At 35.9% G+C, this 21,016-nt stretch overlaps 1 protein-coding gene and 1 long non-coding RNA gene across 17 annotated transcripts in view; one reads left to right on the top strand and one right to left on the bottom strand.

Moving 5' to 3' along the window:
• Positions 1–21,016, top strand: part of SLIT2 (slit guidance ligand 2) — a 263,667-nt gene that overhangs the window by 87,354 nt on the left and 155,297 nt on the right. The gene's annotated exons all lie outside the window — the stretch shown is intronic.
• Positions 765–19,818, bottom strand: LOC139827901 (uncharacterized). Of its 3 annotated transcripts, none has more exons than XR_011739027.1 (4): positions 19,353–19,818; positions 17,264–17,351; positions 9,038–9,307; positions 765–1,941 (listed from the first exon to the last, which is right to left on the bottom strand). It is a non-coding gene; the product is annotated as an uncharacterized lncRNA (long non-coding RNA). The 3 variants fall into 3 exon arrangements; XR_011739026.1 differs by lacking the exon at positions 765–1,941 and adding an exon at positions 17,436–17,478 and having other exon boundaries at positions 6,916–9,307; XR_011739028.1 differs by lacking the exon at positions 765–1,941 and having other exon boundaries at positions 6,916–9,307.

Genomic DNA, 21,016 nt, shown 5'->3' on the forward strand with positions numbered 1-21,016 from the left:
AAGTAATGAGTAAAATTGGGGCCACCTGTTTTCCACTGGGGCTTTTTTAGTTTCTGTAAGTTCATAATACAAGATGCAAGTATTCCTATCAGAGTAATTTCTGAAGGCTGTTGTGAATTAATAAAAAAATAAATAAAGGAAATAAGGAACTGCTATTCTTTCTATAGGTGGCAAGGAAAACCCCACAGAAAATGGCTGCTTTGGGGCGGAAACCAGTGATGTGTTAGGAAGAAACTTGTTTAGTGGCACACAAAAGATTCAGGGTGTTCGAGAAATTATATCAAAGTATGTTGTTTTACTGACCTGGGTTCTTTTGTTCTTGTGTAGCCAAGTGTGTACTGTGAAACTCTGAGGCTCTGTAACTTGCCAAAGCGGCAAGATTTGAGACTCAGGATATTGCCCTGGCGAGGGGAGGCTGGGAAACTCTCATCCAAAATCTCAGATTTGGTATTTGAGTTGCTGAAGACAATGGGGTATATTTTGGGGTGACACTGGGGAAAAATAGTTGACTGTTTGTGAATCTTGTTGGGCTGGTTTCCTGCTATTTTGTGTGACTGTTTGTGTTTCCTGGCCATTTGAGCTGCAAGTGGGTGCAGGAAAAGACTTCCCTTGGGATTCGGCAAGATGGGTTGTAGGTTTCTCCTGCCCAATCCAGCAAAGAAACAACTTTCTCATCTCCTGAAGTCTCTAAAAAAGGCATTCTACTACCAAATCACTCATGAAAAGGAAGAACTTCATCTGCTTCCTGGAAGTTTAAATGACCTATGTAAGAATTCAGATAGGACCATATCTTAATTGAAAAATTAAGAATATGTAAATAAAAATTCTTGGAAAGAGTTTCTGGTAGTCTGAAACACAGACCTTTCTCTTAAAGAAATAAAAAGGAGAAGGAGTCGTGTATGTAATGTTTATGTGAGGAACACCAGGTCAACTGCATGCATATCTTTTGCTCTACATTTTTTTGCAGGGTGGTTGAAAGAAAAAAGCTTAAGAAGTCAGGTAGCACTACTCTGTCACAAACATAGAGAGGGGGAAGAGCGAGGGGAGGAAGAGTTATAGACAGAAAAATAGATAAATTACTGTGAGTTGAGAAATAATATTTTTACATTTTATTAGAGTTAGGAATAACATTGTAATCAAAGTATTATTACTGTGCTTAAAAAGAGATGGATTGATCATTATATCACATGGATAACAGAACGTTGAAGTGCATCAGTAGCATGGTATGAAACTTTTCCAAAGTTCCACTGAAAATATGAGTTACCCATCAAAACCACTCAAATATTATTTTTAAAAAGGCTGGGTTTATTTTAAAAAGATACTTTTGGAAATTATTTTTAGGTTAAAACTACCTTTTTTTTTTTCAGTTTTTATTCCCCTTTTCTTCTACAGTTGTCATTCCCTGGAAGAATCTACAGTTTCTATAATGCTATAGAATCATTAAACAGTTTGGGTTGGAAGGAACTTTAAACATCGTCTGGTTCCAAGCCCCCTGCCATGGGCAGACACCTTCCACTAGCCCAGATTGCTCAAAGTCCCATCCAACCTGGCCTTGAACACTTCCAGGGATGGGGCATCCACAGCTTCTCTGGGCAACTTGTTCCAGTGCCTCACCACCCTCATCATAAAAAAATTTCTTCCTTATGTCCAGTCTAAATCTGCCCCTTTCAGTTTGAAACTGTTACCCCTTGGTCTGTCACTGTAAGACTGTGGTAAAAAGCATCTCTCCTTTTTTCTTAGAAGCGCCCTTTTGATTAGTCTTTGCATCAGATGAGATAAGGAGCATTGTGGCAGCTTCAGCCCAGCCAGTTGGTAGATTTCACTGTTTTCAGTTTATGACACCATTCTGGGTCTGTGAGTAATGGGTCTGTGAGTAATGGTGAGCAAATTGCTGAAGGAGAGGACCTTCGCCGCAGCACTGGATGTTGCAATTAGCCACTCCTGAAAAAAAATCAAAAACCTGGGAAGAAATGAAGTTCTGCATGTTGAAATAAAGGACTTCATAAATGTTCGGTGTCTGGAAATGTTAGAATACTTGTGAATAGTTTGGGGATTTTTTTCAATTCTGAAGTTCTACCAAAACATGAATGTGAAGATGTAAAACATGTTGAAATATCAACATTTTCTGTAACATGGAAAACTTACATTTTGTTCTGGATTACACTTCATTATTCAATTTGCTTTTCTTTTAGACAGATTTTTGCATTTGCAAATGATAGAGACATTTCATGAAAGCCAATGGTTATCTTTAAAATTCATACTAGTCTACATTATGGTGTTAAATGACATTTAAAAACGAGCATCTTCAGTTAATGTTAAAATTTGAAAACATATTTCATTGATACTTATGATCACACTCTGTTTTGATGGAAATTTTGGTTCCAACTTTGCTCAGTTAATTTTTGATTAGGTGTACAGTTTGGTGGGTTTTTTTAATGGGTAGAAGGATTGGTCAACTAATATTTTGATGGATCAGTCTGTGGATTGGAAGAAGTATGAATAGCATTTGTGAAATGTGATTATTTTGTTTCACTAATCCTTACAGATATGTATCTATATATGCCTGGTGACAAGAAATTCTTGAGTTTCTCAGTGAAATACTTTTCTGGTGAGTTTATGGAGGAGTTTTATGGAAGTAGCTGGGTTAACAGTTACGGAGTGAGATCCAGTTGCCTGTGCTACACTGCGTTTAGCCAATAAAACATCTTTTTCTGTTGTTGGGCAGTAAGTGATTATTTGCACTGAAAGCTGTGCATGATGGGACATTGTATCACCTGTGAAGGTAATAAGGGATGTACTATTTGTATTGATACTTACATGAGCTGGAGTTGACTTTAAGCAAGAAATTATGTAGGACTGTCTCCCTTTACACTTGAAATCTGAGGTTTTATGTTTTTATACTTAAGTATCTGTGGTTTATTTTTACATATAGGATGTAATACCAATCATCTCTTGAGAGAGTTTTAGGGCATTTTTTTAATTATCTGCCTTCTTCTCAGATTTGGCTGCTGCTAAAACAGCTATGAGAATTTGTTACATTAAGACCTGACTTTCTTTACTGATTTAAAAAAAAAATAGCAATAAATATCCATGAGCTTAAATGTGTTAAACTTATTTGAGAATTCAGAAGGTTTAGTGCATCAGAACTCAAATATTTAAGGAATTTCTGTATCTGCAGGTTATGAACAAGAACCTCTGGTCATTAATACACTCTAGATATATCATTTCTTCTACCCTTTAAAGTAAATGTAAAACTTCTGTTCAGTCCAGCTGAATGGTAGTAACACTTGATTTTTTTTTTTCTTCCTACCATTTTTTTTCTAGTTGAATAGTACTGGCTTTTTTTTTTTTTTCCGTATGTGCAGAGCCCTGAACAGGTCCATGAGCTGATAAAGTTAATGGTCTTGAAGCATGGTTGCGCTAAGACCCATAGATGTCGAAGTCCTATTGAAATCAAATAAAAGTTCCATAACTAAGTGTTTTTCTACTTTGCAACTGAATTTAATTACTGAATTGGAAAGGCAAGCTCCCATGAAGCCTAAGGAACAGAGTTGTTCTCTGCAATGAAGACATCTGACTTAGTGCTATTCATCTAAGCTCCCTTTAAGTCACTTGAGTGAAAAAGGAATCAAAGGTATACATGAATGATGGGTATAATTTGTCTGATACTTAGAAAGTCTGCAGTTGTTGTGATCTGTTGCATCTTAAAGATTTGTGTTACTCTCTGACTATAAAACAAGCATAGGCTAGTTACTCTGTAGCAGTCCATATTACATAGACTGGAAGCTCAATGAAAGACTTTTGTTGCTTCCTTGTTTTCATAACTAAACATCCTATTCAACTTAGATTTTATATTTCCCTCTGCAAATATTTGTGTGGGGTTTTTTATGTTTGTTCGTTTTGGTTTTGATCTGCCATGCAACTCTTAATTTTTTTCAGTTTCTGTATATTTTTGTTTGTTTTAAACTTTTCTCTTTGGAACATATAAAAAGTGCACATTTTCAATACTTCCTTGTTTTGCTTCCTGAAGAGAATAAAAACCATTTTAGAAAAAGGTTAACAGATTAATCTGTATTGAGTGCAGAAAATTAGAGTCTACCTAGGAAGAGAAAAGGAAGGATAATATATAGTTGTTGATGTCATGGTAGAAATACCATCTAGTATAGCACACACAAAGAGGTCACTGGAGCATTCAGGTATAAAGAGTGAGTCTGAATGCCTGTTAGAAGAGTAAGTACTGCTGCCTCTGGGATATTTAATACATGCCTTGCATTTTCTCATTTCAGCAGTTCGTATGAGCTATATCTAACCTCTAGGGTTTAAAGAGGGGAGGTTCATTCTAACTATCAAGTTTGAAGATTAACAGTCTTTTGAATTACTGGATATCCTGAATGCCTTTGCCTTTATATAGGGTGGTTTTATTGCTCCATAGTTAAAGTTCCACCTGGTTACATAAGTGATTAATTTGCTTAATCAGCACTTAGTTCTGTGCTCTATACATTGTGCCAACAAAATCCAGTTTTCTTTAACCCTAATGTTGTTTCTGTTCCAGATCATGGCTATTGTATGTTAATTTTTCATATCAATATTTTAAAAAAACCATGTTTTGTTAGCATGCCTGTTAACTAGCAAACCTCTTTACCAGCAATTCTGGGGTGGGAGGAAAGTTTGGGAATGATGATTGACTTTTTGTTACATCACCCAGTCGTCATCGACCTGCTCAACAGTGAGTAGGTCAGTGCCATTGATAAAAAGCTTACAGAGGCTAGACACATTCATTTTGTCTTTTTGTGCTTCTTAACACTGTAATGGGGCCAGGAGTTTATTTCATGTGAGCTTGCTCTGCAGCAGTTTTTGGCTGCTTCTGCTTTTGAAAACTGGTTTGGGGCAAAACAAAAAGAGATGACTCTTTTCCTCACATCCCAGCTCCTTTGTAAGTGATCTTTCTGTCCTGGCAAAACTTAATGCTCATGGTATACGGAGACCCAGAATAGAGTCAGCAAATGACACAGCAAGTGGCTTTCTAAATCTAAAATGACATTGCATGTTTAGAAGTCACAGACAGTTCAGATGCAAATAATCTTAAAAGTGCAAGAATCTGTGCTTTAAATGGTTACAGATCATATTAAAACAGTGGCCAATGGTTGTTACTACCTACCAAATCCCAAATGAGAATGTATTATCTTGTTCATTAAACACTAAAAAATCATTGTTGATCACAACCTGATTTTCATTTCATTGATTACTGAGGATGGGGGTAAGATACAGCTGCTGGAAGTAGTAATTTTTAATCTGCAAATGCAGATTATTTGCATCGATGTTTTTGAGTACTTTGCTGAGGAGCTCTGTGCTTTTGAATACATAATGAAACACTAGGAAGTTGCAGTAAGCAAGCTGAGTTTTAAAAGGCTAAATAGATTTGCACTTAAAATCAAGATTGTTAGTGGCATTTCTCCTTAGGATTATACAATTTGCAAGCAAATACAGAGGATGGTGATGGAAAGGAGTGAGAGATGAGACCAGTGGTCCCTTTGGCTTTATATCTGTGAGACTGTGTTTCAGGATCATAGAAAGAACATGGAAGACTTTTCTCTCTTTTTTTTTTTTTTTTTTTTTTACTAAGAACACTTAAACTAATTATTAACTTATTTCATTCTGATGAAGAGTGAACAAGCGAATCAGAAAGGGCCTGATACCTGATATTAATTGGTGGATCTTTGTCTTATAGTTATCTCAAAGTCAATTTAAGTTAATTTATTTAATGGTATTTTAAAGAATGCTTAATTGTCTGAGGTTTGTGTGATCTTCATCTCTGTGTGTATCTGGCAGCCTTACAAAACATTATAACAATGTGATGAAAAGTTTGACAGAAGAGATAAGCTCTACCCCAAAAATATAATTTGGGTTTAAAAGCAATTTTGTATCTGAAAACTCTTGCACCGTAAGGTAAAAAAAGGAAAAACAAGACAGTGAAGAAAACATAGATTGTTAAATTGTATCAATTGACATAGCTCCAGCAACGTCTATGAGATGAGGGTAAGTCTTCTTATAGGACTTGAGCTTCTTGCTTCTCCTTGGCGGGGGGGGAACCAATGCCTTTTCACCAGTGAAAATTTCATTATTTGCAATAGACCTAGAGCAGCATCAGTTAAACTGTTAAAAACATAGTACAAGTCCTTTCACCAGGCATCTCCTGCCGTTGTTATCAGCAAACTCTATTGACAAAACATCTTCAAATTTAATAATGTGCAGAATGCTTCAGATAGCCAAGAGGCCTCTTCAGCATCACAGTAACATGAGATGCAGTTTGGTTTTTTCCTGCTTCATGCTTTGTTTTAGCTCTTAGATCATCTACTCAGATCTTAAATACATTGTTTATATATTCATGAAGGCTGTGAAGCACTGGGAGACAGCTGTAAGTTGCTTTTTAAGTGTGCATGGGACATCTTACAAAGAAATTAAGAAAAAAATAATTTTTTCTACAATATTGCTCCATACATATGTCACAGACTTCTATGACAGTTTTGAAACCCATGACACCGTAGTTTCAGGAAAGAAGGCAGAAAGTAAATAGAAATGCTTAAGCAAAAGGACTTCACATGTATATAATTTGAGATGGGTTTTTTAATCTTTTTTTTTAATCTTTTCTCCTGAAGGCCTTCACATGTTCTATGTAAACAGATATAACCTTCCTTGCTGAAGGTTTTGAAAACTTGTACTAACTTCTCTGCTCATGACACTTTTTTTTCTTCAAGAAAGTGATCTCCTTTTGGTCACTAAAGAAGGTTCCTTTAGGTACAGTCATTAACGAGTCAGTCAGTAGGAGTCCCAGGCACATAATGGGCAGCTCGGGTTTTGCTCATGATCTATCTGTATCCTTTATTAGGAAAAGATTGCAAAGTGGAAGCATTTCACTTAGCAAATTGAAAACTTTATTCAAATACGTGCTTCTAAACAGAATAATGCAACCTTTTCAATATGGAAGTGATTTCAAAACTCAAATTTATGTATCTTTTATTTATTTATTTATTTTTTAAGCACCGATTTCTTGCTGCTGACAGAGGACTTTGTTAGTACTATGGAAAAACCCCCTCAAACTGCTTATATGTATGCATCTATATATATACTGATGGAGATGCATTAAAAAAAATCACCTCTATAATATAAAGTTCCGTATTAATAAAGGTGAAAGGTTAAGATATTAAACCAGATTTTTGTGTAGCTTTTGGATTTGAATCAGAGATGGTCAATATAATCGTGGCTGAGGCAAACCATTTCTAATTTATGGTAATACATATAAACAAAGACCAGATTGTAGTTATTAGGCATTTTAGAATATTTACAGGAAACTAAAATATTTTTTGTCATTTTATGCCAATAAGTTCATTCACTACTTGCATCTTATTTCTCATGTCACATCTTCTATGACTGCATTAATCACACACACATGTACAGCACAACTCAGAGTCAAGTAGTATAGATCCAACTATTCATATTTACCAGTATGCTCATTCTGACTGTCTGTAAGTGTACAAACACATTTATATGGTTGCTTAATTCCCACCTCCCCTGGGCTTTTCATATAAAAATGTCTCAGATTGGCAACTTTATATGTTCTTCCTGGAGATCTTGCATTTTCAGGGTATAAGCTTGTGGAGAAAACATGCTTTGGAAATCAGAATCAATCAACTGCTTTTTCCATTCCACTTTTTGCTTACAAAAGCAGTCAGGCAGAGCTTCTACACAAGCTGGTGTGTCATCAGATCTCAAAAAGTATGTAGAAGACAGAATCCTATGCTTCTGCTGCAAGTTACTGGTCTCCAACATAATAATGTTTAAGTACAAATTGCTCCTAAGTTGCTGTTGACAATGACGAAACCTGTTTTGTTTTAGCACAGAAATCATCTCTTAATTTGGATAGAGATCTTGGAACTATCTTTTGATTTGCATGTCTCTGAAAATCCAAAGGTCACTAAAACCATCAGTCATATCTACTTTTTTTTTTTTTCCCTCAGCTTCAAGTGGAGGCTTGAAAAGACTATTTCCACTTGGATTAAATAAAGAAATAAAAATTATTTGTAGAGTATGCTATATTCTGATTCCCTGTAGACTAAGCATTTGAACTCAGCTACCATTGTTATGATAGCTGTGTCCCTCATCTGATTTCTAAAAGTTAGTTTGTGTTATCTTTATCTCTGCAGATATTTCCTAGGAAGGATCATGACATGGTTCAGTGATCACAGTGGGGTTTTTCCTTCTACAATTTGTAATATTAAAAAAATACCAGAAGATTACTGCATAGACTTTATCTATGTCCTTTAGTATGTACAAAGAATAGCACAATTGTGGTTGTGCATTGGTGTGCAGTGATATGAAACATGAGCAGGATTTGAAAAGGTAGCGCTGCCACAAGGAATCTATGAAAAAAAATGATGCATATGCATCAGATATAGTATTCTGGTAATGTCCTGTGGCATTAGTTTTCATCTCTGAATGCAGTGATTAATTAACAAATAACTGTGAAAGCTCCGTTAATAATTTCATTTTGTTTGTTCATTGTACTGGGACCTCAAATCATTGGAATACAGTTTGTTAAATCCTTACTTGAGTGATGATTACATGTGAGTACTGGATATTTCCCTTGTACCTCCTTAGGAGTTTAGATCTTTAAATGACAAAAATCGGTAATGATTGTTTAAACATGAGGCCAAAATCAGAGAAGTGAGCATTGTGTTTTGTTTTGGTTTTTTTCTAATTCACCCATCTTGTGTAGATATTGCATGTGTTGAAAGTGTAACTCTCGAGAAATTATGTTAAAGTATACATGGAGTGCAATGTTTTGTAATTATGTTTATTTTTAGAATTGGGTTCACCTTGAATAATTTATGATGTATATTTAAATCCTGCAGAATATTTTCAGTATCTAAGACTGATATTTTTAAAAAGGCATAGGAAGATTATAATTGTATGTATACAGAAAGTTGGTTGTTCTTTGAAAGAGTTATGAAAAGGAGTATAGCTTGAACAGTATATTTACCTGGAAAATGTCCCTGAAAAATTCATTACTGTGGAGAGGAAGGCTTCTGGGATGCTTGAACACCAGCTTTTTGCTTTAAGCAAAGTGACTGAGTTCTGATTTGAGTCAACGGTGACAGGAACTCTTACTGGGATCCCACCTTGAGCCCACTAAAATCAGTGTTGCTGTGTCACAATTTATTTGGAGTAAGGATGAAGCCTCCTATGCAGCATTCCCATGCTTTTCTGTTGTAGGTTCTGACAGTTCATCGTAGTGTTCCCTTTTTCAACTCTGCAAGTACAAAGCAGAATAAAGTTACTAACAGTATGTGTTAACAAGCCAAATGGTTTTGAAGTTAGTTATTTTACTGCCTTGTGATCCTCTCTGTATTTAGAAGCCTTTAATGACTGTTGTCATCCTGGTGTATTTCTATATTCAGAATAATTTGATAAGATTTAATATAATTTCACAGATTTATTTTGTGTGCATGTTACATGAGCAGTTTAATGACCTTTCTGTTTTTAATAGGTAGGGCAGTAGTGGTGATGTAACTGTGTTCTTGTGTACACACTGTCAGTGCTGTGGATGTGGGCAGGGATTAGAGCTGGGAGCAGGTTTGTTAAAAGGGAGAAAGGTCATTCTGCTCCTAGGGGCTAACCTGCCTGGGTTTGGAAGAGGACATGCTGCTTGCTCCTTCAACAGCAGAAGCTGGTAGCTGATCCTATCGGATGTCACTGGATACTTGGTCACTATGCACTTGATGTATCTTGGATTGTTTTGAACAACTACATTTGTTCTGTAGCTAGCTGATGGGGAGCACTGAGAGCTTAGAGACAGCTTGTTACTGTATCTCAGCTGCGTAGCAAAAATTAGACTTGTGGATTTGTCTCCTACTCCTCTGGGAGCTCTGTTGACAGGATGTGTTTTGGGTTTCCTTTTCCACTTTAGTTTTCCTTTCTTGTTACTGGAATGGTTTTTAAATTGCTGGGTGCCCTCTGTTTTCTCCTCTGGAGGAGATACCATGCTGTCTTTACTCCTGTATTGATTATTCCATAAAGTCTTTCCCATGAGTATACTGGCTTAAATCCAGACACTCAGGGGTCAAAGATAATGTGGTATTTTGTTCTAGCTTATTGATATTAACAGTTCACAACACACATTGTAGGTAATAATGCAAAAAAACCCCCAGAAAATCTGTTAGAGGTTCTGACAACAAGGCATAAGCATGGTAAAAGCTGGATCAAGTTAGGCACACACGGGAGAATTAAGGCTGCTAGTATTACCTGAATAATGTGGTTTACAGTTGATTTCAGGAAGGAAAAGATGTAACTCTGTGTGGTCCTGAAGCACAGTGGATGATGTTTTTCTAATGCATGGTTTTATGAATAGCATTTCAGTGGATAAAGTTATGAGCACAGTCTGCATTAGCACATAATTGTAGTTGATCCTGTGTTCATATGATTTACTATCACTTATTCCTGTGGCCAGATTTTGTCTGCTGTTTGCTTCAGTTTTGCTGGGAATGTAATTTCCCATGGTGGTAGATCCAAAAATGAAGACGTGTTACTTCTAAAAGGTGGTGTTCCTCTCACTTCCCAAGCCTGTGCCTGTGTTCCTGGTACTCAGAAGGTGGCACATCCAAAAGAAAGACATGATTAGTTTTTCTCTGGATCAGCAGCCTGGTTGGACAGGCTGCATGTTTGCTAGAGAGGATGTGGGGGAGATGGCTGTACATACATGGGTGGACGCTGTGGGGAACAGTCCTCAGTGAGACTGGATTAAGCAAAGCATGAAACTTTGGCCTCTTGTTTGTTATTAAACAAAAGCTGCAAATTAGTAGATCTCAATTTAACAATTGGTGTCTTTATTAACATTCTGTAAACATGCAGATGAGCTATTTTTGTGCATCCATGTGTCTGTTTCTGAAGCTTTTCATTACTCAAGTAAAACCTGAACTGATGGTGATTGTGGATATCTGTATGCACAGATGTACATATAGACTGTATACATCTCTATATATTTCCAATGATTTAGGCAAGAATAGGATTTCAAGACTGATACTTGAAAAAATTACATAGCTGTGAAATTCATCCAATGCAGAGAGATCTTTAGATCTTTTTTTTTTCCCCCCTCCTATATAAATGAAGCTGAAATGAATCTTAGGGTCTTTTGCACTCTCAGAACAGAGGTTAATATAATTCTGTAAGTATTATTTTGGATACTACTATTTTTATCGTAGGTGCATGTGTATTTGTGGCATAATAGTGAAACATAAATATTGGAAGATTGTTTCTCACCAACTTTTTTTTTATACTGAGAATTTCTAATGTGCCTGTTTCATTCTCCTGGCTTCTTAAAAAGCAAGGTAAAGGATATTATCTCTTTGGAAGGAGATAATCCTGAGCTGCTTCTAAATGTCTCTGAATTATATGTTAATTAGTGTTGTGTATTCATAACTATCCAGATGATATATTAGCGAAAAAGGGAAAGTGGGGGTACGTAATTTTCGACTTCTAGTTTTAGAACATATGTGAGAAGTGTGTACACGTGTGCTGCCTTTAGTGTTACGTAAAAAAAAAAATTATGGCTTGGTTTCAGAGCATATGTTACACAATATGCTGTAGTATTTGAATTAAATGATTCCATGTGGAAGTGCTCATCAGGATTGATGTTAAGCTAAGGGGAGCTGTAAGGTAGAAAGTCTGCTAAAATTAAGAAAAAAATCATCCTGCCTCTGTCCTGTTGTAAGTGGAAATGAACCGCTATAACTTCTAATTAATCCTATTTAAGCTTTTTTGCTAAACTAATGGTACTTTTATTGTACAAACAATATAGTGCACAGCTTTCAATTTTTTATTTCTGCCTACACTTCCTCATAAGCCTTCAGAGTACTTTCTGCTAACCATAACTAGATTTTTCTTTCTTAAGAATTATAGTAGTCATGGTTTGCATTAGATTTTTCCATTTTCCTGTTCCACACTGCTTTGTAAGCCACTGTGACTGTCCACAGATAAGAACACTGGGAGGAGGCTTAAAAGAGGTTGGTTTTTTTTGATCTAATTACTCAGCCTGACTCTGGAGCACACCCTCATGGACCTCAAATTATTATCTATCCAGAAATCATTACTCTTACACTAAGTATGGCCTCCAAACTGCCTTCTGGCTTTGCAGCTTTGATGAGCTGACTGCAGGCAAAAACCAACTTTGATAGTCGCAAGCAGATTTCTTTCTTGACTGAGATTCTGTGGAGATTCCCCTATGTCAGCTACACATGCTTACACCAACCTTCAACCAGTTTTCATGAAGTCTTTGTCATTAGTCTTAAATGACAATGTGTGTTACAGTGACGGAAGAAAATACTTGAAGACCATTAGTGAACCTGGGCAAGAGGTAGAACTCATATGGGCAATTGCCCGAAACAACAGACAGCACGGTTGGCAGATGAGTGGGATTGAGTGGTATTATTTGCCATTACAGGTAGAGGCTTTATTCTCTAGTGTGTTTTTGTCTGTCTCACTTGAAACTAGTTGACAGTAGTAGTTCAGACCTGATGATCTCAAATTTAGCACTGAATTTAATCTTTGCAGTTTTACGTATTTTGGCAAAATCGATACAAGAACTCTGCATACATTTAGTAGATACACATGATTGTAATGCATTTGAAAAAAACCATTACTTGGATTAAAATGCAGAAAGCTAGCTTTTAAGCATTGTATTTATTAGTAGAAACTTGTATACTAGCTCTACAAAGAAAATAAACATTAAAAAATGTGTTTTATTCATAGTGCTTTGTATACTGAATACTCTGTCCTGTAGAGCTTGTAAAGCTAGTAAGTGCTGTCCTCCAGCATCTAAAATTTATGCAGCTTTGGAAGCAAAGAAGTATTTTCTAATCATCTAGCTTTAGATGAGCTGGTCATTGAACTGAACTACTTGGATAAATTAAAATGAAGGATTTTTGTATCAACTGGTGAAACTGCAAAGACACAGTTGGCATATAGCCTTACATTGGTGCTGCAGTAAATTTTGATCCCAGATGCTTAACCATAGTTTTCAACAGTTAAAACTTCAAGTGCAAACACAGAGGTGTAGCTTCACTGAGAGCTATTTTCTAAGAAATTCAAGCAGCTGAGTTTACTTTTTTTTTTTTTTGCTGGAGAAAGACTTTCAGAATTTAGCCTGGTCTGGTTACTACTGCTTTTACAGGTGCCTTATTCTGTACCACAGATCGCAGTATTACAGGATTTACCCAGTTTTTCAGTTTCTTGAATCTATGGTGAGTAAGCAACAAGAAGCTTTACAAACTGCACTGGCTTCACATGGCATCACAGAGCTTTTCCCTATCCCCATTCCTCTTCAGATTAAAGTCAAGGAGAATTAGATATCTGTTGTTATGAGAAGTGATTGTTGGCTGTGACTAGATACTACAATCTATTACAAGTACATAGTAATAATCAGGTTCTGTAACTTGATCAGTATCCAGTCATAGAGCATAAAGACCAGGGTTTCCTTTAATGTTTAGTGTCTTTAATGTTTTAATGTCTATAAATGAGTTTTTTGGAAGCTCAGGTAACTACATGACCTTGAGAAAAAAATACTAGACTACTTGATGTTTTTCTTTTAATGATTTAAATAAGGATGCACTTAAGCCTCAGTTAATATAACATCCACTTTCTTAATATATGTTGTAACCTGTTTTAGAGTTAATAAATTTTGCTGATAAGTATATTCAGTTTTGGTTTTGCCTAAAATTTCTATTTTGGGTTTCCCATTAAGGATGGGTTAGCCCCATTCTTCGTTACATCTCATGGCATCATCTCATCTCGAGTTCTGGTTTGTCTCTCATACTGCCCTTCTGTGGTTATACATAATGACCGCCTAATTCAAATGGCTAGGAAAGGCACTGAGTTGCCATTTGCTACAAAGGCTACTTCAGGTAGAGAGAAAGAAAATATCGAACTTTTTTTCTGTTTAAGAACAGACTATTTGAAACTAGAGAGCAGAGATAATCTTCCAGCCACTTCCCCTACTGGAGGAAAATCAGTTCAGAATTTTTTGTCTCCCTCTTTTCCATTTCTTGATAGAAAGAAAACACAGACAGAGTCAGAGAATTTGCTGTAATTTCTATGCATAAATACTCATGTCTGCTGGCACATTTCTCAATATACCACATACCTGAAGTAAATAAACACTTAACTTAGTCAAACCTCCCGTGGTGTGGAAATAGGAATATGACACACTCCATTGAACTACATGTTTTATAGCTAACTCAAACTTTACGTCTTTTTGGAAAGCGTATTATTCTTAGACCAGCAGAAACTGAAAAGCCTACCTTTCAAATTGTTCCAATGAATTCAGTTAATCTTTTCCATTTAACAGCTTCAGTTGGTGAGACACTGCTATGTACATAAATGTTGTAAAATGCTACACCATTTCATTTGCAGTGTCACAAGATTTGGACCATGCATATGAAAATATACATACATACAGATGCAAGTGTAGAAACAGACTGATCGCACAGTAAGAACATTAGGATGCATCCCACGGTTTCTTTGATAACTGCTGGCACACAGCTTCAGCACATGAATTTGAGTTCCTAAAACCACCTGGTAGGTTGAGTTGAAAAACCTTTTGAAAAATACATCAAAAAGTTGCTATGGCACTGCAGGGGATACTTATGCATAGAATAAAAGAACTAGTGTAGTGTTCTGTTCAGCAATGCTTCACTCACAAACATTTCTGAATTCTAAAAGTATTTTGACACTTCTGTATTAAAACACTACTTAGTATTTGTGCTTAGCATTTTGTTCTGACTCTTTAAAAATATTAGATTTCTTTTTCTTCTGCATCTTTAAAAATATCTTGTAAAAAGTTTTGGATAAATTCACTGTTTCCTTTCCTGAAAGGCAGTGTGGGTGCTTCTGAAAAGTAGTAATCTACTTAATTCTTTTAATAGAATTCTAAGTATATTGTAGTAAAAGGAGAATACAAGTACATATATGAAAATCAAGGAGAAGGGAGGTTTTACAAATTTTATATGGTAAAGCTATCTGAAGATGGCAAGGGAGCGGATTACATGGTTGTGTGTTTCTGTCGTTGACTGCAGGTAGACTTTGTTGAGGTGAGTGTGAAGAAAGGACCTGTGGCATATCCAGTGGCCCAGATTATTTGCATTGAAATAATAAAAATAACATCAATTGTTACTCTGCTTCCTTGATAGCTGCAGAAAGTGTAGATTATATTGAGGTTTTACATCGCTTTTCGCTTCTTTTCTGTTTCTACTCTGACACACCTAATTTTGTGGAGGTGCTTTTTGCTCAAAACTGAAAATACCAATTTAAATTAAAAAAATATTGCTAATTCTAGCTTCTTTCTTAAAATGTATTTTGTAAACATAAGTAGCATGATAATCATGTAACAAAGGCAGGTATTTTCTAGATTACATTATGAATTCGTATCTTTATTCAAGCTGTCATTTATGTCAGTTTCAGCCCGTTCTTAAAGTAAATAAGTATAATGTACTGACTCATCCAAGAACCATCACAATATTCTTGATGCATTAAATGGCTTGTGTGAACAATAGGGACACTGTGTGATATGGACATCCAGCAGACAGGAAAACAGAGAAGATCTGATACCAAGTGAAATCCCACTAGCCGTATTTCTCCAAAAATTAAAAAACATGACAAATAATACATTTTGGCAAAATTTTTACATTTTTTGTAAGACATTGATTGCATTTTTCATTATATGTCCACTGCTGGTCGTCTATACAAGGCAATTTTACTGGACATTTTAGGCAAGAAGCATGAAGTCTCAGAATCAGCTAGAAGAAAGTTCTTAACTGCCTAAGTAGTTTTCAGCGTGTTTTGAAAAGGGATGTTAAAAAGAAGTTTTATAAAAAGAGAAGCTTTGTTCATGTAAAGACTCCATGAAAAGCTGCTTTTTCCCCAGTAGGTTTTCCAGTTTCTATTTATTGTTTACTGTTAAAAATGTACTTTCCTTTCTATGGGTTATCTATCTTCAGATTCTAAGTATAGGATCTTTTAAATTTTTCATAGTGTCAGTGTTCAGTTAACCTTTGAAACTTCTGCTGAGTACTCAATTCGAACATCTGAAGAATTGCCATTATAGAGCCTGCTTTCTAGATTACATTAAATTTAGTTTTCTCTCTTCAGATTTTTTAACAGAGTATTTAGAAATGCTGGAACCAGAAATAGTGTATTTTCAGAAGAGTTTGGGTTTTTTTTTTTATACACATCAGGTCAAAGTAATATCACTGCTTGTGTTACACAGAGTTTACAGAAGTCCGTTGCATTAATGCTGTTATCTTTGTCAACTGATCTGACGAGTGCATCAGACAGGATGTTTTTACAAGAATTATTTTCATGAGATGTCCATTGATGGGGGCATTCGTCATGTTTGCATTCCTTACGTACAATTTCTCTGTATGTTAAACTGAATTTGAAGTCCACAATCAGGTGGATTGTGGTCATCGTTAAACAGCAGAAAATCTAAGATCTAAAGCATTTTCTAATTAAGTGGCCAACATTGTGTGATTATCTGGTCATTTAGAGCAGCTATCCGCTTGCAGGATTTAACTGTCATTTAAAATGATGCCAAGTTCAATTGAATGATGGTCTGAAATTTATGAAAGACGTTTTCAAACCATTGTTTGAGTGGTTCGTATACGAACTCTTTGAATGTGGAATCTATTGTAGGTAGAAATAAAGCAATCATCTGAAGTTTGGTGAGCTAATAATTGCTAATAGGCACACAGATGTGAAGACTATAGGGCAATAATTAGTGCCCCTGGCAGCTGTCATATGGAAGTATCATCAGTTGTAAGGGACACTTTCATGTTCCTACAATAAGGACAGCAGCCTTTTTATAGTTTCCGGAATCTCTCCTCCTCCTGGGAAAATTTAAGAGAATTAGTAGACAAGAGAACTTGTGGTTTTGTGTACTGATTTTTTTTAGTTGAAGAGAAGAACTGGTTCTATCAGGATGAATTGAACCAACTTGGGGTTATGACTCCACTTGCCATACTTTTTAGTACAGTGTATGAAAAAAGATCAGATATCAGTATTTATGCATGTAAACAAAACCAACTGATATGAATTATTCGTATAACTTGCTATTAGCAAGATGTTTCACACAGGTTCCTGTGGCATTAATTCTGCATCTTTGCTGGCAGGTGGAAAACTTTAGGACTGTGATTATGATGTTTGAATTATATTTACATACTCTTGACTGATCCATGTGAGGCACTCCTGGATTGTGTTCTCAGTCCCATCTGACATAGTCTCTTAGAGTTGTCAGCAGAGCATGGTGCCTAGGAACGTAAAATAAAGTGTTACAACACATAAGCTTAGGAGCTAACCTTGTGTAGCCTAGCTCAGGTTTACCTTCTGCTTACCATCTTGTGTGTGCTGTCACTTCAGTTCTCCTGCCAGAGCACCCTACAAAGGGATTGAAGTCAGTATCGTTTCCTCTTTGAAAGGTAAGAGTTGTTCTAAACAACAATTGTCTTAGCAGTCGACATTTGGAATGTGATCATCAGCAGTTTCTCCCATCAGGTTATCCTCTTTTCTAGTTTCAGCTTTGTATCAGAACAGCTGTATAATTTATGAAATCTATGTGGTGATATTCTGGTTGTGTTTGGATCAAAAAGCAGATTTCCAGAGTAAAAGGTCCTGCTTTGGTATCTATCTTCTATATAACAGTCTTACCAACAACAGCATAACTATTCATACTCTAACTGCTAGTGCTGCGTTTAGGATGCATCATCTTCTGTGACTTTGTTTAAACAGTCACACATAATTGCTCTGTAGAAATGCTTGAATTATTTCAAGATGCTGCAAGTAAATAATGGCTTTTTAAAATAAAATAAGCTAATTAAATGAAATGGGAATTCTAAAACCTCTACAGGACTGATAAACAATCAAAGTATTATTTCTAGGCAGACAACACAAATAGTCTTTACCTAAATATTTCAGTGCATGCTTTTAAATTAAAATTAAATCTATTCTTAAGGCCATAAAATTAAATATAATAATCTAAAGGTAATTTTATGTGAATAGAAATGGTAGCTTTAATCATTCTTTCTGAAGAAACAAGAATGCATTATCTCATAAATATACTGTATTATTGTTCCATCCTATTTCAACCCACATGGCCAGAGAGAAAGAAAGTGCATGATCAGAGTTTCATAAAAAGGTAAAGCTTGAATTTTCTTCCTTCTCTTTTTAATGCTCTTTGGGATTGAATCCATTAGGAGCCAAACAAAGCACATCTGTGTTGTTGTCCCTACTGACTGTCAGCATACAGTACATTCAAATATTGCAGCCAGAAGGTGTTTTCCATAACCAGCTTTCAAAATGTGCTCTGGAAATGCATTCGTGTATTCATTATGCAGCACTATCTTTTGTCAGTGGGGAGTTCTGTAAATAAAGCACCAAGGTCTAATATTGCAGTAGCTGATAGCAAAAAGTAAACTAGAACCGAATCATCTGCTTTTCTTTACACAACTTCCTAGTTTACAACTGTGACCAGTGTATAGCAAAAAAGTATAAATGTTATTTTTTTGTTATTTTTGCAAAACCTTGGAATATCTGAAATGGCTTTGCAGAAGCAAACACAGTAGTTGCCTATAAACATAACAGGATTGACAACAGTCTGCTACTTTACCTACCTTACGTTTGACCTGCTTGGGTAAAACAGCTATTTTTGCCTCAATATATGCAGGCAGAAAGAGTACAGCTGCCTGGAATTTTTAGTCATTTCTGTTCCCAAATTCAAAATAATTGTTAATCCCAGAGTCCCACTGTGAGGTTGGTAAAAATGAGTTCTGTAATTCAAATTCTGTAAATTAAGAAAACAAAATGGGTACTTGAAAATTTTGAGGACATTCACAGGATTATAGATGAAAGTTTGGAGTTTAAACAGTCTGTTAGACCATCTTTTCTTTTGAAACATATTCTTCTGGCATAAATAACAGTGCTTGCAATTTATAAAATAAGCATTGAAGTATCCAGTTCTTGTTTAAAATATAAAGGCAAATAGCTTAGCACAGGTGCATAATTTGCTCTAAGTGCTGCTTTGAAAATGAAATTTAAATGCTGTCTATTACATTACAGTATTATTGGATGGCACTGTAAGAAAAAGTGCTATTAATTATTTTTCCCACGTTTGTAAAACAATACTATGCAATAATCACAGAACATGAAATAATACTAAGGTTTTAGAATATTGAAACACTTTAAAAAGATAAAAAACAACAGGTGCAGCACTGCACTTTGACTTTTCAGAGAAATGCTTGCTTAAAGGTACTTACCTCTTCAATAACATTTTGATGAGATGAACTTCTTTTGTACAAGGAGCGTTCATTAGAGATCTTACAAAGGTGGACTGCTTCTGCTGCATTCACATGAATGAATCTGGCAGTACGGGAATATCCCCCTGGCTTTTCAGTGCTGCTGCCCTACTTTTATACTCAGTAAATGTGCTTTCGCTGAACCTAACAATAGTATCTACTGGAGACTGCTTCACAACTGGGCATTGAACTTCACTTTTTCAAACCTTTGTTGGTGAGACACTGCTTGCTGGATTGCTGTTCTGTTAGCATGATGAACTAATTGACCTAGCAGGACTCTCTGTGGAATTGCAGCTTCTGCTTAGATCATCAGGAGTACAATTTGTTGTTTCATTTCCTCTTCGAGCCCCATCAGGGAAACTGAATTGTGAAAAGGCTACCTACTGGGAGCATTCAGCCCTCATGACTGAATAAGTAACTTTATTTTTTTGGTACTGTCTTAATTAACAACAAAAAAGAGACTTTGTTATGAGGGAGTCTGCTGTGATTCTGATACAGATGACTAACCCCAGTTGTAGGAGCACTTGATCCACATGGCCTCCTGGAGCCTGGGGGCCCTGTGCAGGTGCAAAGTTAACACAAAGCTTCAACAAGCTCTAAGTGCTTTATTCAGGAGAACTTGTCAAGTGTTACTAGACCATCACCAAGACTGAAGTCTGCAGGTATTAACTGTTTGGCAAAAACATTCCAGGGAGAGAGGTCTGGCTTGTCTAGACTTTTAATTAGTAACATTAATTAACGTTAATTGCTTGGAGCAGTTTGTACTTATCTGTGAAAAGATACGGCCCTTAGAGTTTTCTGTGCTGTGACATCCTAAGACAGTGATGTGATCTTATTATTAAAAAGGCTGCATGGTGCTTGCACATCTCTTACTTTTCCTGGCCTTGAGCTATATTCTGTTAAAATATGCTGAAAATAAATCCATTTAAATTTTTATCTTTACAATATTAGACTTATTTTTCCCCAGTCTTTTCAAGCTCACTTTTGCATACAGGTGAAAAAGAACAATTTTATAGATGTTCACTGAAAGGAAAAAATCCTAGGTTTTTCTTAAGGAAAGAGGTGAGTAAATTCTCCTTTTTGAAAGTTTAATGCTGACAAGCATTTTCAGGATACCGAGTGCCAAAGCTAAAAGTAGAGGAAAAATAACACTACAGAAGCCCATCATGATGTGGAGGCAGTCTCTTCAGCATAAATACTCTCTGTATCCTCAGTTGAGAAATTTAGCATTTTGAAATAATAATAACTTTAAAATAGTAAAAGCTGTAGATTTACTGTGGGAAACCTAAGACTGAGGAAAGATGACATCAGAGAGACAGTATCTGTGATAAACAATCTGTCTTCATAATTAAGTGGAATTCACAGGGAGGAATCGAATTTTGTTTGTGACACACAAGTTCATATTACTAAACTTATGAATTAAAAATAATCTATGATGGATGATTTTGACTTATGTGCTGATTTTTAGAGTTTCTGGGACTGAGACTAGTATGAACGGAGACATGAGTTGGGAGAATCCCAACCATAAGTACAGGCTGGGCAAGGAATTGACTGAAGGCAACCCCGAGAAGAAGGGCTTTGTTGTTGAGAATCTCAGCATGACCCAACAACGTGCACTTGCAGCC

Source organism: Patagioenas fasciata, chromosome 4, assembly GCF_037038585.1.
Source record: "Patagioenas fasciata isolate bPatFas1 chromosome 4, bPatFas1.hap1, whole genome shotgun sequence".
NCBI lineage: Eukaryota > Metazoa > Chordata > Aves > Columbiformes > Columbidae > Patagioenas > Patagioenas fasciata.